The sequence below is a fragment of the Bombina bombina genome, chromosome 12 (assembly GCF_027579735.1).
Source record: "Bombina bombina isolate aBomBom1 chromosome 12, aBomBom1.pri, whole genome shotgun sequence".
NCBI classification, from domain to species: Eukaryota; Metazoa; Chordata; class Amphibia; order Anura; family Bombinatoridae; genus Bombina; species Bombina bombina.
The window spans coordinates 108,928,578-108,945,031 of NC_069510.1; the positions used below are offsets into that span (position 1 = coordinate 108,928,578).

At 40.8% G+C, this 16,454-nt stretch overlaps 1 protein-coding gene across 2 annotated transcripts in view; it reads left to right on the plus strand.

The window, feature by feature from the left end:
* The first annotated feature begins 701 nt into the window (after nt 1–701).
* ST6GALNAC6 (ST6 N-acetylgalactosaminide alpha-2,6-sialyltransferase 6) overlaps nt 702–16,454 on the plus strand; it is a 105,836-nt gene continuing 90,083 nt past the window's right edge. For both annotated transcript variants that reach the window (XM_053695860.1, XM_053695864.1), the window contains exon 1: nt 702–834. The gene's annotated coding sequence lies outside the window, so the exon portion shown is untranslated. The remainder of the gene's footprint in view (nt 835–16,454) is intronic.

Genomic DNA, 16,454 nt, shown 5'->3' on the forward strand with positions numbered 1-16,454 from the left:
ATAAAAAATAAATAGAGACTTCTTTGCAATCATACATGAACATTTAGATGATTGTGTCTAATAACAAGTTTTACAATTTTTTTTAAAGCGACTTGAAACCCAAACCCAATCTTTCAGGAAAGAGAAGACAATTTTAAACATCTTTCCAATTTAATTGTATTATAATTTTGTATTCATTCTCTTGGTGCCCTTTGTTGAAGGATACCCAGCCACCAATTTTGGGAGGTTTGTCCTCAGGAGCTCATGTTCCCTCCTCCTTAAAGGGACACTAAACCCAAAAATTTTCTTTCATGATTCCGATAGAGAATACAATTTTAAAGAACATTCCAATTTACTTCTATTATCTAATTTGCTTCATTTGTTAAATTTCCTTTGTTGAAGAAATGGCAATGCACATGGGTGAGCCAATCAGACAAGGCATCTATGTGCAGTCACCAATCAGCAGCTATTGAGCCTATCTAGATATGCTTTTCAGCAAAGAATATCAAGAAAATGAAGCACATTAGATAACAGAAGTAAATTATAAAGTTGTTTAAAATTACATGCACTTTCTAAATCAAGAAAGAAAAAAAATTGGGTTTCATGTCCCTTTAATTTCCCTCCCCACTTCCCTGGTAAACTTCCCTCCCTCTAGCAACCCTGGGCTACCAAGCCTTTATAGCTTTATACTTATCTAGACTTTAACAACAGAGCGTTTGTAGCAACAAATATAGCAGCATAGGAGGCTTTGCCTGTGTGCTCAATGTGGATCACGCTGCATTATTTTTTATGTTGCAATTTTAAGTGTGACTCCCTGGATTCCTCCCTGCACTGTCTAGTTTATTCTACAACAAAGTAAGTTTACCAGATTTATTTTATAATGTTACCGAAACTTGTAATGAAAACGTTTTCATAGCCATGACATTGATATACAGTATCTATCTATCTATCTATCTATCTATCTATCTATCTATCTATCTATATAGCTATCTATATATATATCTATGTATCTATCTGTCTATCTATACTAGTATCTACTCTACCTGTCTTTCTATCTATCTATATATCTATCAGTAACTATCTATATCTATCTATCTAACAGTATCTTTATATCTATCAGTAACTATCATCTATCAGCAACTATCATCTATCGATCAGCAACTATCTATTATCTTTCTATTAGTAACTATTTATCTATAATCTATCCATCATATATATCAGTAACTATCTATATCTATCTATCTATCTATCTATCTATCTATCTATCTATCTATCTATCTATCTATCTATCTGTAACTATCTATAATCTATCCATCATATATGTCTATCAGTATCTATCTATATCAATCTATCAGTATCTATCTATCTAATCTATCATCTATCTATATATCTATCTATCTGTCTATCTATACTAGTATCTACTCTACCTGTCTTTCTATCTATCTATATATATATATATCTATCAGTAACTATCTATATCTATCTATCTATCTATCTATCTATCTATCTATCTATCTATCTATATAACAGTATCTTTATATCTATCAGTAACTATCTATCATCTATCAGCAACTATCATCTATCTATCGATCAGCAACTATCTATTATCTTTCTATTAGTAACTATTTATCTATAATCTATCCATCATATATATCTATCAGTAACTATATCTATCTATCTACCTATCAGTAACTATCTATAATCTATCCATCATATATGTCTATCAGTATCTATCTATATCTATCTATCAGTATCTATCTATCTATTAGTAACTATCTATCTATCAGTAACTATTTATCTATATATCTATCTATCTATCAATAACTATCTATCCATCAGTAACTATCTATTATATATATACTAGTGCTAAAGCAATGAACATGGGCCAAAATGTTTAAGGAAAGAAATATCCCTATCCCTCTATCCCTATCCATCTATCGCTATCTCTATCCCTCTGTCCCTCTAACCCAAACCCTATCCCTATCTCTCTATTCCTATCTCTCTATCTTTACCTCTCTATCCCTATATCCCCCTATCTCTATCCCTATCCATCTATTCCTATCACTCTCCATCTATCCCTATCCCTCTGTCCCTCTATCTCTATCCCTATCCAGCTATCCCTATCCCTCTATTCCTATCCCTGTCCCGCTATCCCTCTATCTCTATCCCTATTCCTCTATTTCTATCCCTCTATCTCTATCCCTCTATCCATATCCCTCTGTCCCTCTATCTCTATCCCTATCCATCTATCTCTATCCCTATATCTCTATCCATATCCCTCTATCCCTATCCCTCTATCTCTAGCCCTCTATCTCTATCCATATCCCTCTATCCCTATCTCTTTCTCCCTCTATCCCTATCCTTGTATACCTATCTCCCTATCCTTCTATCCCTATCCATCTATCCCTATCTCTTTCTCCCTCTATCCCTATCCCTCTATCCCTATCCCTCTATCCCTATCCCCCTATTCTTCTATCCCTATCCCGCTATCCCTATCTCTATCCCTATCCATCTATTCCTATCCATCTATCCATATCCCTCTGTTCCTCTATCTCTATCCCTCTATCTATATCCCTCTATTCCTATCCCTCTACTTTATCCCTTTATCCTTATCCATCTATCCCTATCCCTCTATCCATATCCCTCTATCTCTATCCCTCAATTCCTATCCCTCTATCCCTATCCCTCTATTCATATCCCTCTATCCCTATCCATCTATCCATATCCCTCTATCCCTATCCCTTTATCCCTATCCTTTTATCCCTATCCCTTTATCCCTATCCCTTTATCCCTATCCCTCTATCCCTCTATCTCTATCCATCTATCCCTATCCCCCTATCCCTATATGCCTTTATCCCTATCCCCCTATCCCTATCCCCCTATCCCTCTATCCCTATCCATCTATCCATATCCCTCTATCCCTATCCCTTTATCCCTCTATCCCTATCTCTTTATCCCTCTATCCCTATCCCTTTATCCCTATCCCTCTATCCCTATCCCTCTATCCCTATCCCTCTATCCCTATCCCTCTATCTCTATCCCTCTATCCCTATCCCCCATCCTTCTATCCCTATCCCTCTTTTCCTATTCCTCTATCCCTATCCCTCTATCTCTTTATTTTTCTGCAGTGTAGGATCCCCCTAACCCTCCAACCTCCCTGACCCCCCCTCAAACAGCTGTCTAACCTTCCCCCCTCTAACTATTGCTGCCATCTTAGGTACTGGCACCAGCAGAAGATTGTTACAGATGGTGACACACACAGGCATCTGCCCTCATATGGGGTGGTGCACCGATCATGCTCCGGCTCCATATGCGGCAGTTGCCTGGAGCTTCAGGAGCTCCCGCTCTCGGCTGTAACATAATAGCTGAGAGTACTGGAGCTCCCTGAAGCTGTCTTACACTGCAGTTAAAGGCCAGGTGTGTTTGTCCTTGTGCAGTCTCTGCTGCGCATGACAGCTTTGGACAAACATACTTGGCCTTTTATAATATCATATATATATATATCAGTAATTATTATCTATCCATCTATCTATCTATTAGTAACTATATATCTATCATTATCTATCTATCAGTAGCTATGATCTATCTATATATCTGTATCTATCTATCGATCTATCTATATTAGTTACCAATATACTCATAACCAAGGAACTTTATGAAAAGAACTTTCACTTACTATAATCCTTGTGTCTTGGGACTGATTATCCTCCAAAGAGAGACTTAACACATGTACTAATGAATTATCTCTCTCCACAGAACAGTATATTATGCTTATACTCTGTCGGGAATATATGTCATTTTACATTCAATATATATTAGTAACTATATATTATTATTATTCTTTATAATAAAGTGCCAACAAATTCCGCAGCGCTGTCCATGGGTACAAAAGATAAAAGTAGAACAATTATGCAATATTTTAAAGAGACAGGAAAAAATAATCAAATAAATACAGCAGAAATTGAGAGTCCTATTCCCATGGGAACTTACAATCTAGAAGGGTTGGAGGGCCAGAAACAGGAGGTGGGGATTGCAAGGGAGAGAATGATGTTAGTGTGGAGTTACATGAGGGCAATTATTAGGCAACTGGAATTCATTTGTTACTGAGTTGGGTGATAGGCTTCTCTGAACAAAAATGTATTTAGGGAGCGTTTAAAGAGGACAGATTAGGAGAAAGTAACAGCACGAGGAAGGTAGGTGCCGCACAAGAGAAGTCCTGCAGTCTAGCATGGGAAGAGGTGATGGTAGAAGATGCAAGGAGCAGGTCATTGTTGGATCTTAGGGGGCGGGCTGGAGTATATTTGTTCATTAGTGAGGATAGGTGGGGGGCAGCGTTGGTAAGGGCTTTGTAGGTCAGATTGAGAATTTTAAATTTAATTCTGCTGTGAATGAGGAGCCAGTGGAGGGACTCTCATAGAGGTGCAGCAGATACATAGTGTCAGGGGAGAGGTGGATTATCCTGGCAGAAGCGTTTAGGATGGATTGAAGGAGGGAGAGAGGGAGGTCAGTTAGTCAGGAAATTACTAGAGAGTGTATTAGCTGCTTAGTGGTATCAGCGCTCAGAAAAGGACGAATTTTGGAGATATGGCATAGGTGGTTGCGGCAAGATGAAGAGAGCAATTGGATGTGGGGAATGAAGGACAGGTTAGAGTCATGTGTAACTCTGAGGCGTTGGACTTGGGGTGATGGGGAGATAGTGGTGCTGCCAACAGTGATAGAAAAGTTAGAAACCGGAGTAGTGTTAGAGGGGGGGGGGGGTATTAGAATGAGCTCAGTCTTGGGCATATTAATCTTTAGGTGGTGAGAGGCCATCCAGGAAGAAATGCCAGATAAGCAGACACTAATGTGAGAAAGGACAGAGGGAGAGAGAGCAGGGGTGGAAAGGTAGATCTGAGTATCATCAGCATAGAGGTGATATATGAAGCCATAGCTGTTAAGTTTACCTAGCAAAGTAGTACACATAGAAAAGAGTAGAGGACCCAGGACAGAGCCTTGTGGTACTCCAACGAACAAAGACATTGAAGAGGAGTCACCAGCAAAAATGAGACAGAAAAGGATCTGTAAGAGAGGAAATAGTGGATCCAAGAGAGAGCAGTGTCACAGAGACCAAGAGAGCTAAGGGTCTGTAGGAGGAGGATATGGTCAACAGTGTCAAAGGCAGCAGAGAGGTCAAGTAAGATAAGTATAGAGTAGTGGCCGTTGGTTTTAGTAGAAAGAAGATCGTTATTAATCTTGGTGAGGGCAGTCTCAGTTGAGTGTTGGAGACAGTAGCCAACTATGAGCCCGCTTCCATTGAGCTGTTAAAAATGGAGTCGTAAGCTACTGAAGCGTCCGACAGCAATTTATGGCTCCATTTTAGTACCAGGTTTCCATTGAAAAGGTTACTGCTTTGTGAGCGGTTGCTCTTTTCGTGTAGGTGTAAGTTAGCATTGTGTTAATGCTTCCACCTGATGCCCGATTTCTAAAACATTAATAGGTTACTATGGTAACCCGACCTTACACTACACTCGATCGCATATACAGCGCTGCATAAAAGTGCGGCACCGTATATTTTACCCGTCGCTCGCTGTTAAAATAAAACACCTAACGCATGCGCAATATCTACCTCAACCGCAACCCCCACCGCAATAACTAATGTATTAACCCCTAATCCGCAATGCCCCCACATTGCAAACTATCTATTACATCTATTAACCCCTAATCAGCCATCCCCCACAACGCAATCTAGCTATTAAATCTATTAACCCCATAATCCGCAATGCGCCCACATTGCAAAGTTTCTATTAAATCTATTAACCCCTGATCCGCAATGCCCCACAACGCAATCTAGCTATTAAAACTATTAACCCCTAATCCGCCAATAACCCACATTGCAATTAACCTAATAAATCTCAAATTTAAAGAAGCGCTTCACTCTACCAAAATACAAGATGCTATCTCTGATCCAGTAAACACAATATAATACTTGAAATAGACACAATATAACAATTTCAGATTGAAACAATCTTACTTGTAACAGTATAATGTGATTAAGTTCAGTCCAATGTCCATATATATAGGATACTTTCTTCCTTATTGCTGTCAGAAATTGTACTGATCCTTATAGAAAACTTTAACCTGCAGCTTCTTGAAGAGGTGACTGTTTGTTCTTACAGTCAGCAAATGCACAGCACACAAGGAATCTGGAGCGCTGAAATAAACAGAATGCCACAGAATAGTGTGAGATTCGACAGACAAAACTTTAATAAATACAGGTTGGAACTACTCACAAACATAGAAGTATAATGCACATTTCACAAGAAAAAACTTGTACCTGCTTGGTGACCACAATGAGGAGAGTCTGAAGAGCATTGATGTGTATTCAGCAGTATCGGCGATACCGGCGTGTGACGTCACCACCCGGTTTTTGCCAAGCTGACTTAACTTCCACTTCCTCTCTCAAAACTGTAGCTGTCACAAACACTCAGCTCTGCGTGTTTGTGACAGCTACGAGGAAGTGGAAGTTAAGTCAAGTCAGCTTGGCAAAAACCGGGTGGTGACGTCATACGTCGGTATCTCCGATACTGCTGAATACACATCAAGGCTCTTTAGACTTTCTTGGTATTGCTGATACTGCTGAATACACATCAAGGCTCTTCAGACTCTCCTCATTGTGGTCACCAAGCAGCTACAAGTTTTTTCTTGTGAAATGTGCAATATACTTGTATGTTTGTGAGTAGTTCCAACCTGTATTTATTAAAGTTTTGTCTGTCGAATCTCACACTATTCTGTGGCATTCTGTTTATTTCAGCGCTCCAGATTCCTTCTGTGTTGAACCTAATAGATCTATTAACCCCCTAAACCACCAATAACCCACATCGCAATTAACTAATCACTAAGCCCCTAACTAATCACTAAGCCCCCTAAACTAACACCCCCTAAATTAACCCCATTACATAAATTTAAATAATCCTAAATTACAATTAAAATAAAAAACCTAACATTACTTTAAAAATAATTTTAAAAAGTCTAACATTACATCAAATAATAAACAAGATTATCAAAATTAAAAAAAATTAAACCTAATCCCTATGAAAATAAAAAAGCCCCCCCAAATAACCCCCCCCAATCTAATACTAAACTACCAATAGCCCTTAAAAGGGCCTTATGTAGGGCATTGCCATAAGTTAAACAGCTCTTTTCCTTAAAAAAAAATTAAGTCCCCCCTCGAACAGTAAAACCCCCCCACCCACCAGACCCCCCAAATAAAAAAAAACTAACACAAAAAATCCTAAACTATCCATTGCCCCTAAAGGGGCATTTGTATGGGCATTGCCCTTAAAAGGGCATTCAGCTCTTTTAAGATTGCCCAAAATCCCTAATCTAAAAAATAATTTTAAAAAAATAACCCAGATAGGTGCTCACGGGTTCTGAAGTCCGGCGGTGAAGTCTTCCAATCGGCGACCGGTTCCTGAAGTTCAGCGGTAAAGTCTTCTTCCAAGCGGCGACCTCTTCTATCTTCATCCTGGACCGCGGAACTGAAGACCGGTGACCACAGAACCATTGAGCATGGAGGATCCTCTTCGTATGATCGCCGCCGTACACTGAATAGTGAATTTAAGGTACCCAATTAAATATGGCGTCCCTTATTATTATCATCATTTATTTGTATAGTGCCGTCAAATTCCGTAGCGCTGGGTACGATGATAGGGTATACAATGACAAGGATTTTTGATAAAATACAAAACATAACAAAACTAAGTACAGGAGGAAGAGGGCCCTGCTCCGGAGAGCTCACAGTCTACAGGTTTAGGGTGCAGAGACATAAGGTTGGGGGTAGCTTGTCACATCGGTTGTAGTTGCAGCAGTGAGTCAAGCAGTTCATGTATTATTTTGGTTAGGATGAGGGATGGAGGAGAGATTGTAAGCCTGTCAGGGTGCCAGGAATCAGACTAGAAGTGCAAAAATAATCACACCTTTATTCATAGCAAAAAATAATAAAAAGTCCACAAGTCAAAACCAGAGCTGGTAGTCAGACGAGCCGAGTCAGGAGCCAAAGCGAATAGTCAGACGAGCCGGAATCAGGAACAAGGAAAACAGCAGAGTCAGGAACAAGCCAGGGATCAGGAACCAGGAAGGACGTCAGGCAGCCAGGTAATACACAGGAACTCTCACAAACAGGTCTGAGACAACGCAAAGCATACTGAACAGAGGCCCTTTAAATAATAAGTGATGACATCACAATTCTGAGACTGCATCCTGTCTCACATGGACGATGCACACCAGTCTGGCCATAAAAGGAAGTACAGGAAGTGAGCAGCATCCCCCACAATGCACCATAGTCAGGAAGAGAGGTGAGTAAAATGGCTGCCAGCAGCACATGGCAAACAACAGGGAAAAAACCCTGACAAAGCCTCTCTGAATAGGTGAGTTTTCAAGGAGCGTCTGAAGCTATACAAGGCTGTTCTAATCAGCCAATAGGATTTCAGTAGCTCTCATCCTATTGGCTGATTTGAATTTGAAGAATCAAATCAGCCAATAGGAATGCAAGGGATGCCATATTTAATCGCGTACCTTTAATTCACTATTCAGTGTACGGCGGCGATCGTACAAAGAGGATCCTCCACGCTCCATGATTCTGCGGTTGCTGGACTTCAGTTCAGGATGAAGATAGAAGAGGTCCCTGCTTGGAAGAAGACTTCTCCGCTGGACTTCAGGAACCGGTCGCCGCTTGGAAGAAGACTTCACTGCCGGACTTCAGGAACCGTGAGTACCTATCTGGGGGTTAGAGTTATGCTGCTTTTTTTTCTTTTTTAGATTAGGGATTTTGGGCAATTTTAAAAGAGCTGAATGCCCTTTAAAGAGCAGTAAAAGAGCTGAATGCCCCTTTAAGGGCAATGCCCATACAAATACCCCTTTAGAATTTTTTAGTGTTTTTATTTTTATTTTGGGGGGTTTGGTGGGTGGGGGGTTTTACTGTTAGAGGGGGGACAGTATTTTTTTATGAAAAAGAGCTGTTTAACTTAGGGCAATGCCCTACAAAAGGCCCTTTTAAGGGCTATTGGTAGTTTAGTATTAGATTAGGGGGTGTTTTTATTGGGGGGGGGCTTTTTTATTTTCATAGGGATTAGGTTTAAAAAATATATATTTTTGATAATCTTGTTTATTATTTTATGTAATGTTAGACTTTTATTTTCTGTAATTTTATCTTAATTTACACTTATTTTTTTTTATTTTTAAGTAATGTTAGGTTTTTTATTTTAATTGTAATTTAGGATTATTTAAATTTATGTAATGGGGTTAATTTAGGGGGTGTTAGGTTAGGGGCTTTAGTGATTAGTTAGGGGGCTTAGTGATTAGTTAATTGCGATGTGAGTTATTGACGGTTTAGGGGTTAATAGATTTATTAGGTTAATTACGATGTGAGTTATTGGCGGATTACGGGTTAATAATTTAAATAGCTAGATTGCGTTGTGGGGGATGGCGGATTAGGGGTTAATAGATTTAATAGATAGTTTGCGTTGTGGGGGCATTGCAGATTAGGGGTTAATAGATTTAAGAGATACTTTGCGTTGTAGGGGCATTGCGGATTAGGGGTTAATAGATTAAATAGATACTTTGTGTTGTGGAGGCATTGCGGATTAGGGTTAATAGAGTTAATAGATAGTTTTCGTTGTGGGGGCATTGCGGATTAGGGGTTTATAGTTTAAATAGGTAGTTTGCTTTGTGGGACATGGTGGTTTAGAGGTTAATAGATTTATTATAAATTGCGATGTGGGGGGGATAGCGAATAGAGGGGTTTTGACGTGTTGGGTTAGATTTCAATGGGGAAAAAGGTCTCAAAGGGCAACTTTTTCCTGTTTTTTTTATTTTTAAACAAGCTTTATTAAAGATAAAGTCAGAAGTGTACAATAAAATCACATTATGCATCTCTGCGCCGTTTACATACGGCACGTTGAAAACAAAAAGATATAAGATATAAGCATAAAGAAATCGTTATACAACTTTTTATAACTGAAATTTAAGGTTTGAGAGATTCCCTGTAAATGTACTTCTGAAGAACCATAGAGTCCGAAGGGGAAGGTAAGAAAAGTCCACATCAAGCACAAAACCCCCCGGTGACATAAAGCTTGACATTGTTTGTTTGTTTTTTTAAACATTTAATACATAAAAATTTAAACTTGTACTAATGAAGTGATACAAAAATAACATGTAACAAAAGAAGTATGATAGGAAAGTGTAAGCAGACTAAATCAGAAGGGGAGGGAAAGGGAGAGAAGGTTTTGTCGTAAAGGGAAAGAAGGGGAAAAAAAAAAAAACAGTGTAGCTTCATAGTGGAGCATCTCTCCACACCACCAGCATCATATCATGGAACACCAATTGATTAATTTTGAAATAATGCAACCTTTCTTAATTTAGTAAATCTTCCACTGAGGCAGTCCACTCGTCAAGGGAAGGGACCTGATCAGATTTCCATTTCTGGGGGATTATTCTCTTAGCACCTGTAAGCATTATCAGGAGAAGGGCCTTGGTAAAGCCATCTTTGGTCTTGGGGAGCTGCAACAGCAGCAGTGTCTCTGGGGTGTTTGGGATCGAGGCTTGCACTTTTCGGGACATGTTCTCTGTCACAGCTATCCAAAAGTCTTTCAGCATAGGGCATGACCACCAGATATGGATCAAGGAGCCATGCTCTCCACAACCCCTCCAACAGTAGGGGCTTGCTGACGGGAAATATCTATGTAGCCTTATCGGGGTATGATACCATCTGGTTAATAATTTTAAATGTATTTCTTGGACCGTTGCTGAGACGGAGGATCGCCTTGCCAAGGTGAATGATCGTATCCAATCATCTTCCTCAATAATATTATTAAGGTCGGGGGTGGAGCCTATAGTTGAAGCGGCAGGACGCATTTCTGTGGAGCTCCTGACTCTAATTGTCTCTAACAGCCTTAATTGTATGACAGTTGTTTAAAATAGAGAACATTTATGCTCTGCAATAGTCTGGGATAATTGGAAGTACAAATCCACGTTGAGATTGCTGATCGCCTATGCTCTTCAGCTGTGCCACAAAGGGATCGTTACCTCTATCAAGGCCGACCGTCTGCGTGACCAGGGCTGCCGCATTATACCTCCCCCAGGAAACTGGGTTACAAGGCAGTTTAACAACCACGTTTGTTTTCAGTGCAATTCTTGTTATTATTGTTATTGTTGTTTTTATTTTATTTTTTACTTATTACTAAATCCTAACTAGTGAGTTCAGTGTCTTGGGGAGTTGAAACAGACTGTTGGACTACTGATGCCATGAGGACTAAGTTTCTAAGCTTTAGTTGAAAATTCTGAAATCTATCTCATTCACAAACTGCTGTATCTGTGGGGACTATAAATATGTGCACTCATATTAACTGCTAGAACATTGTAGTTTCATAAATGCTGTTCCTGCTAGGTGGTGAAATCAACTTCTTATGTACATGCATAAATATATTGCAATTGTTGGCTATCAAATTAACTCCATTCAGGGTTAAGATCCTAGTACTTATGACTCAAATAAGCCATTTAGCTTCCATGGGTCCATGAGTGACCTGTTGAGCATAGTAGAGGTGTTTTCATTTATTGACTATAAAATATAAAACTGAGGTTTCAGTGGCTCATACTATATTATTTACTTGAAATTATGTGTATTTTGCCATTTTCTTACTGTTGTAAATAAATAAATAAATAAATAAATAAAAATATTATTAAGGTCTTTGCTCCAAGCTAGAGTGTAAGAGGGAAGTTGAGTGTTAGGTGGTAAAAGCAGAAGTCTATATACCTTCGATATCAACCGTCTAGGGGAGGTAGTGCCCGTACAAAGCAATTCAAATGGTGTGAGGTCTCTCCAGAACCTATCTCTGTATTTGTGGTGCATAAGGAAGTGTGACAATTGGTGATATCTAAGCCATGAGGAAAAGAGAGTCCCATATTGTCTTGACATATCTAGCTGTGTGCGGAGTTTGCCCTCATGCATTGCGAAATACAGAATTCCCTTGCGAAGGCTATAATGTGTACTCATATGAGTCCCCAAAATGTGATACGGGATGTCGGGGTTCTCTATTATCGGGATCATAGGGGAGTATATTGAGGAGATATGAGTGGTAGTAGCTAGTAATCTGTCCCATTCCTGCAATGTAGCTAAGTTCAAGTGATACCTCTGTATCAGGATGGGGCGCCTAGACGAGGGAATCCACGCCAGGGCACCAACATTATGTATTTTAAAAATATGTGCGTCAAGTCTGACCCATTGTTTTTGTGTAGTGTTACATGACCACTCAACAAGCCTCTGCAGAAGTATAGCCCGCCTGTACGTTGCCAGATCTGGGAACCCCAACCCGTCTCTCTCCCGAGGGAGATATAACATTTTTCTGGGTACCCTTGGCTTCACCCCCACCCAAATAAAATGTTCCATGGAACGCTGAAGCTGTGGTAGAAAATCTTTAGGTAAAGCTATTGGGACAGTTTGCAATATATACAGAATGCGGGGCAGGATATTCATTTTAATGAGGCCTATTTTACCAAGCCATGGCAACATTTTGTTCTTCCAGGAGGACAAATCATTTGTGATTTCCCTACGCAAAGTTAAATAGTTATTTTTGAAAAGGTCCATGGGGTTTGGGGACAAATATATACCTAGGTATTTTAATTTAGAGGTGGCTATAGATATACAATATTCTTGGGCCAAGTTTTGGATATGTTCCGGGCGAGCGCTAATGTTCAATAATTCCGATTTGGATAAATTTAGATGAAAATTGGAGAGCTCTCCGTATTGTGATAATTCAGACAACAATTCTGGGACTGAGGTTTCTATGTTAGTGAGAGTATAAAGAATATCGTCCGCGTAGAGTGCCTGTTTGAATTCGGAATCACCCACCCGTATCCCACTAATCCTTGGGTTTTCCCTAATTTTTTGAGCGAGCGCTTCAATAGAGAGGGCAAAGAGAAGCGGGGACAGGGGGCAGCCCTGTCTGGTGCCATTCGTGATAAAAAATGTGTCAGATAATGTGTTGTTTACTCGAACCCTGGCATTTGTTGATGAGTATAATGCAAATGCCATATTTATAAAGGGGTCCCCGAAATTTATTGCCTTTAAGACCCAGAGAAGAAAAAGCCAATCCACCCGGTCGGAGGCCTTTTCCGCATCTGTCGAGAAAAGAACCAGCGATTTTCCCTCAACCTGGGCATGGGAAATCAACTGAATTATCTTGTTGGTGTTGTCTCGTGCCTCCCTCCCGGGGACAAAACCCACCTGATCTGATGAGATTAAAGAGGGGAGGAATTTGTTTAGCCTTTTTGCTAGGACCTTAGCAAAGACCTTTATGTCCGAATTTAACAATGAGATTTGGCGGAAGTTAGCTGGGGAGGTAGGAGGTTTACCTTGTTTAGGAATAACAGTGATATGCGCCTCGAGAGTCGAGCTAGCAAGTGTTGGATTAGTTATTAAGCTATTAAATAGTTGAAGCATTGGGGGACCCAGTGTTTTCAGGAAGACCCGATAATATTTTGGAGTAAACCCATCAGGGCCAGGGCACTTACCACCCGGGAGATCAACTAGTGCTTGAGCCAATTATTCTAGGGTAATGGGGGAATCCAGAGAGTCCCTGCTGGCAGAGTCAAGTTGCGGGATATCTAAAGTGGATAGATAACTATCTATCGCACAGAGCCTTTCTGATTCGGAGAAGGGAGAAGTGGGAGGGGGAGGGAAAAGAGGGGAGGGGAAAGAAGGGGGGGGAGGGAAAGGGAGCATAAGGGGAGAAGATATTTGCGTACTATGGCGCTAGAGAAACTGCCAAAATTGACATTTTTGCAAAAGACATTCTAGTGTCTAAGTTAACACATAAGAGCAAAAAGAAAGTACATGCATGGTATAATGGAATACACTTAAACTGTAACAACAACCATCTAACAAGGAACATTGCAGGAATAGGGATTGCAAATTTGCAGGCAAAATATTTCAGCCAATGTTATCGAAAATGAAGAATTTGGATAACCTCAATGATTATCTGCCAGGTATGGAAATTATAACATTGTAACAAGGCTATAGGGATGTTTAAAGCGTCCGTAAGAAGTATACGGGGAGCCCTCAAGAAATAAATAATACATATAGAGAACAATCTGGGGCTCAACAAGCCAAACAGTACCTTTATTTTCCCTTCAATTAGGGCTTATAGACGGGCCCAGCGGACCTTACAGTGCCAGGGCCCGCTGAAAGTGGCATAACACTGCGGCCTCCAGTCAAGCCGGCAACTCCGGTAAGTAACCCTATCAATTCAAAAGGATACTAAGTTTTGCAGGTTCAAGTGTCAATTCTGTTTACTGCAGTTGGAGGGCAGGTATAGGGAGTGCAAAGCCCACTCAGGAAGTTGAAGGTGTAGCTCCGTTGTTTACAAGATGTTGTGAAACATCTTCTTCAATGGAGAGGTTTGCGAGGAAAGCTTGGGAGTCCGATCCAGGACGGAAAATGACCGTCTTGTTTTGCCAGGTAACTATCAGCGATACAGGGAAGCCCCATCGGTAAGGGACACCGTGTGCTCTCAGCCTCTCCGTGATGTGGGTTAGTTCCCTCCTCTTCAATAAGGTGGTCGGTGACAGGTCCGAGAAGATCTGTAGCGTCTCCCCTGCATGCTGCACTGATTGTTAAATACGTTCATATTTTAAAATTTCCTCTTTGTCCTTGAAATTTAAAAAGCAGACAATAATGTCTCTGGGAGGCGCTTTAGGAGGCGGCTTGGCCCTGAGCGCCCTATGTGCTCGTTCCAGTGGGATTTCAGTAGAGGATGGAGTGTCCTTTAGAGTGCGAAATAAGCTCTGCAAGTAACCTTCAATCGCTGGAGGGTGAATAGTTTCAGAAACCCCTCTAATTCTCAGGTTGTTACGGCGGCCTCTATTATCGAGGTCCTCTATTTTGTCAGACATGGTCTGAATAGTATCTGACTGCCGATGAAGTTCTGACTGCATTTGTAAAATTGAGGTGGAATTTTCAGCCTGTTTCGCCTCTGAATGTGTTACTCTGGAGTCTAAGGAGTTGATGTCTTTCTTCAGTTCATTAAAAAGACTTCTCATCTCTTTAACTGCGTTTTTAATATCTTCTTTAGACGAGAGGTGCTGCAAGTCCTCCTTAGTGATGTGCTGCAGGGCTAGCGGGTCAGTGACCTGCAGGGTAGGTGATGAAGCATTTTGGCTGTTTTCCATACTGCTAGATGAATCTAAACTGTGGTGCTCCACTTGTTTCAAATAGCCACTGAGTGTGCATACAGGGGTAACTTTATCAGGCTTAGCTTGTCTTTTGCACGGCATAACTACCCTGCCAGTGTATTTTTAAGGAAAGATGGTGACATGCAGGTTTGCTGCTACTTGGTGATGTGTCCCACATGGGGAATAGTCTACTTATCAAGCACAAGGTATTCCCAAGCGGCTCCCAGACTTCAAATAGTGCTAGTGTGCAAACAGGGGGGCAATTGTTGTATAATATTTAAGTGTGCCACAAAGACAGTGTATAATAATAGATAGTATAAACAAAGTACATTAGAGACTCACAGCAGAGGTCCTCTGGGCTTATGGCACGCTATGTTAATGTGGCACAGTCTGAAAAAGTGTTTCTCTCTGTCAGTTTGATGTGTGAAGAAACACCGGGAGCCTAACTGTCTTATTGAGAGGCTTTATGAGAGAACCGGTGTCTTAAGGAGCCCTCCGGACAGAGCCGTTACTTATAGGACCTGACTGAGGCCGCCCACGGTGACCAGAAGGCTAGGGGTCTGAGAACACCACTCACCAGGGCCAGTACGGGGAACGGACTTGCATAAGGCTAGCTGAGTCAGTAGATGCAGGTCGCAAGTGTCTTCAATCTCCTCCGGTAGGCAGCTGATGCGAAGTTGTAAGGCGCAGCACCCAGTCGTGCTCTCCCAGCGTAGCAAGTTTCAGGCCTCTCCCGAGGTAACGGCCGCACACACTTCCCCTTTGTTTATGATGCAGGACGGCTTTACCTGTTCTTTTTATCGCACAATTAGCTGGTATAGTGTTAGATGAAAAGCTCCCATAAAATTGAGGGAAGTTTGGGGAGGGAAATGCCAACAATATATTGCATACTTTATAGAGATGTAGGAGCTATCTCAAAACTCAGCCATCCGCCTGCGTGGCTAAGCTCCGCCCCCGCTTTTTCCTGTTTTACACCTAGTTGAGCTGGGTGTTATTTTTGTTAGTGTATCGGCAGCCTACGACAGTGTAGTAACGGTTTGCGCGGACATTGGAAACCGGGTATAATTTAAAGATTAGCTGCTTCCTATACTTTGTATGGGACACGATAAAGTTTTTGGCAGCTGGAGACCGGTTGCGGAAATTGAGGTATAACGAGCCGTTGGAAGCAGTCGATAAACGATATTGCTTCCAACACCATATTTATTGGTTTGCGAGTGCACGCAAACGGAATTACAGCTCAACTATCTATCATCTATCTTTCTATTAGTAAC